Genomic DNA, 4,454 nt, shown 5'->3' on the forward strand with positions numbered 1-4,454 from the left:
TATCTATCTATCTATCTATCTATCTATCTATCTATCTATCTATCTATATCTATAAAAGGTCACACACAGCTTGTACAGATCACAGCAGACTAGACGGTTCCACGAGGGGAGGTTTATTAAGAGAGTGGGAGAGCAGGAGGAGAGAGAGAGCAGAGAAGTGGAGGCTGGCCATGACCACGTGGAGAGAGGGGGAAGGGAAGAGGGGAGGGGAGAGGACAACCTGTAGGTGCGGGGTCGCAGGGCCAAGAGAGTAAGAGAGAGAGGAGGGGGCAGGCAGCCCCTTTTATAGTGGGCAGGGCTACCTGCCTGTTGCCAGGTAACTGTGGGAGGAGCGTACCTGGCCGATTCCAAGTAACTGGAGGTGGAGTTTAACAGAATACTAACATTCCCACATTTTGGTTTAATTAAAAAGAAAAATTAGAAAGAGGTGATGGCGAAGCAGGAATAGGGTCAGTCATCGTGAAATCTGGGTACTTCCTGCTGGCATTGGGGGCGATATGTCTCTAGGGGGAACCTAGAAGAATGGATCTCTGGTCTTAGGAGAGCTGGCTGTTTTCTGTTGTCCAGGATCTATGGAGTGAGCCATCTGAGGATAGGCAAGAAGTAGCAGGTCTAGTAGAAGCAGCTGTGTGTGTGGCAGGAGCTGGAGCATCTGAAGGCTGCTTCTCTGGAGCTGTTTTGGATGCACCTGGACTTGACAAGATGTAGGAAATAAGATTAAGAACACTTGGAGAAAGAATTTTTTCTAAGATGTACATTTGAAACCCAGAGGGATCCCACCCTTTGTAATAGGTAGTGAGTGGGACCTTTATTTATCTGGATGGTATCTATGAGAGGTAGATCTGAGTGGGTTTCCTGTAGCTTAGAAGTTTACAAAAGAGATAACAGCATGAGTTAACACAAGTAGTCTTTCAACTGAGTTTAGGTAATGAGGTAACAGATAATATCTGTGAAAACTTAAGCTATCAATGTAGTCAGAAGTCTGATAAAGAGTAAACAACAATCTCCCAGTTATATATTATTTTTAAAAAATGACAGAGTCCACTAGCCAACAGTTCCCGTGGTTTCTATAGTCTCTTGGGCGAAGTCAGTCTTGCTTCCAAGCACAGAAGCCGCAGGACTTTTTTCTGTGGAATGGATGCGCATGACATGAGAAATGACTTACCTTGTTTTAGCCAAGTCATTTGACTCAGGGTATCCAGTTGTGTTTGTCCACATACAATTCAGGCTGTATGTTCTAGGAGTCCAGCGTCCAGGTCTTCTGAAACCATCTTGGGCTAACTGTTAGAGGCTTTGGGAATTAAAATATACGATTAGCAGACTTCTGACAAGATTGAGAGCCATAAGGATTGGTTGTAACTGAATAGAATAATAGCAGTAGTAAAAATCTATCAAGACTGAGCCTTTCTTATCCTGTCTTAAGTAAGTTTGGCAGGTTGTGTAGGTAGAGAAAAGCACATTTTTGTATTAGCAAAGAAACATTTTTGTTAAGAAAGCTGGATCGTATGGCTGTCACAGGTTGGAGCTGTGAGTCACAGTTGCTGCAGGAGGGTCAGGTCTGCAGGCGGCAGTGGCAGGGCGGGACTTCCTGTTAGCATGAGGAAGCCGCTGCCCAGTGTCTCTGGCAGCAGTGAGTAAAGAAAAGTAAGCAAGTCCTGTATCACCAAAACCTTGGTTGTTTTTGTAGCGGACGGCACTGCTAGTACTCACTTTACAGGTTCCAGGCGGCAGGATGTAAGGGGAAGACCCAGAGCAGAGCTAAGAACCATAGAGGGAAGGGACCAGGCGAACAGGCTGACTGATCGCAGAGGAGGCGAGGGGAGCTAGCTGGGCCCTGGACCCGCTACCTTTCCAGGCAAGGTGCTGGAACTGAGGTTCCAGTCGACCCGCAAATGACCAAGGAGGAGGAAAGGGAAAAGGGCGTGAGAGACTGGCCCTTGGAAGAGACACCTGGGGACTATGGTTGGAGCCGGTGCTCCTGAGGCAAAGAAAACAGTCTGTCCAGGCCTGGCCTGGGGTACTCAGCAGTGAGAAACTGTCTCGAGAGGAAGAGGGGAAAGGTCTCATCCAAGGGGAGCCGTCCTAGAGAGGTCCAGGGAAGGACACTCTAGCTCAAGGAATCTTCCCTGGGACCATGTGGAGGGTTACTCTGGCCAGTGGGGATTGGGGAAGCTTACCAGTTCTAGGCTAGTGTGTGTGGAACCTGCAAGCATCCGCTAGAGTCACAGTATTTCCCCCATTTTGGTTTAATTAAAAAGAAAAATTAGAAAGAGGTGTGGGGCAGAACCTTGGGTGGGGAGCAGGCAGGACACATGGAAAGGGGTATAGGGAATTTTTCCAGTTGTCAGTCTGCTGGCAGTATGTGTCTGTGGGTACGGACGAAGACAATGTATTGCCCATTGAGTTAGCTACCAATCTGTCAGTTCAGCGTCCCGAAATAACGTTTGGCAACAGAAATCAGGCACTGCTTATAATAATCGGGCAGTCACACGATCAAATAAGGGCCTCGACTGGGCTAACCCACCAGAAGTTAGCCAGTCAGGATTAGCTCGACTGGTACCAGTTTTCTGTGGAGCTGCAAGAGCTGGGGAGGGGTTACGAGCTATTTCTGAGAGGGGAAAGACCACCCAACAGGCCAATGTCTTAAGTCGAAGATCAGCTAGAGGCCATATGGACTGGCCATGTAAAGCCAAACCCTTAGTCCAGGAAGCACTGGCCAGGCGCTAACCCGGTGTTCAGAGTCCCTCGAGCCGAACGGAAACTCCTTACCAATTATGTCGCTGTCTGTGAGTTTGTGTAGTCTGATATCAGGAAATGTGGAACCAGGGGTCTACATGCCTGTCCTGCTACCTGGCCCACGTGGCAGAGTACCACACGGGCGGCCGCAGTGGCTCAGTTCACATGGTGGAAGTTTGGCGAGCCTCGCAGCAGCAGCAGCAGCTGCTGGATGGGGGTTGTAGCAGCAGATGTTAATTCGCCCGCTCGGTGGTGGCAGGTAGCAGCAGATGAAGTCTGAGTGGTTGTTGTGCCCATCTTGTATGGTCGCAGCAGCTGAGGTCCCCGAAGTCTTCGTATCCAAGTCACAGCACCAATAAAAGGTCACGCGCAGCTTGTACAGATCACAGCAAACTAGATGGTGCCACGAGGGGAGGTTTATTAAGAGAGTGGGAGAGCAGGAGGAGAGAGAGAGCAGAGAAGTGGAGGCCGGCCATGACCACATGGAGAGAGGGGGAAGGGAAGGGGGGGAGGGGAGACAACAACCTGCAGGTGAGGGGTCGAGGAGGCAAGAGAGAGAGAGGAGGGGCCAAGCAGCCCCTTTTATAGTGAGCAGGGCTACCTGCCTGTTGCCAGGTAACTCTGGGGAGGAGCATACCTGGCTGTTGCCAGGTGACTGTGGAGGTGGAGTTTAACAGATTACTAACAATCTGTCTATCTATCTATCTATCTATCTATCTATCTATCTATCTATCTATCTACCTATCTATCTACATCTGCCCTGTGAGAACTAGAAAGATGGCTTGCTAGTTAAGAGCCTCAGCTCACTGCTCTCGAAAAGGACCCCATGTCAGTCCCTACATCCATATATGGTGGCTCACAAACACCTGAGACTCTAGTTCCCGGGGATCTAACACTCTGTGGTTTCTGCATGCATGTGTACACACATGGTGCACATAAACCCACATACATATACAAGATCAGGTCTCTGTCACCTCAGGATGTTGACAGAGAGGAACAATGACAGAAACAAGGACCTGTTCCTGCAGGAGAATCACAAGTTCGAGTCCAGCCTGGCAACTCAGTGAGATTAAAGGTAAGAAGGTATGCTAGGGCTACAGCTCAGAGACCAAGTGGCTGCTGCACAGCATGCACAGGACCCTAAAAATATTACACCTGATAATACAGAAATGGCCAATTTCCCATAAAATGCCAGGCCTACAGCATGCTACATTATGACTGAAAACAATAGGACATATTTAATAACGTCACAGAGACTATACCACGTTAGGATGAACATATTTTTGAAATAGCATATGTGTATAGGTAAAGCTGACACAAAGCTAGGTCAAGGCATTTTATTTTATATATGCAGAAGAATTTTTATACAATGATGTTTTTATCATTTTATTAATAGATATATTTAAATACATACAACAAATAATAGTAATTTTTCCATATTACTTGCAAAGGATCACTCTTCATTTTCTATTTAGTTATTGGGATAGATGAAATCCAGTTCTGGAATAGAGTAATATAAGCTACGTACACTGTGAATTTCTTTTACTACATTTGTTACTTATTTCCTGATGTATGTGTGTGTGTATGTGTGTGTATGTGTGTGTATGTGTGTATGTGTGTGTATGTGTGTGTATGTGTGTGTGTGTATGTGTGTATGTGTGTGTGTATGTGTGTGTGTGTGTATGTGTGTGTGTGTGTATGTGTGTGTATGTGTGTGT

This window comes from Grammomys surdaster, unplaced genomic scaffold (genome assembly GCF_004785775.1).
Source record: "Grammomys surdaster isolate TR1022 unplaced genomic scaffold, NIH_TR_1.0 218, whole genome shotgun sequence".
Classification (NCBI taxonomy): Eukaryota; Metazoa; Chordata; class Mammalia; order Rodentia; family Muridae; genus Grammomys; species Grammomys surdaster.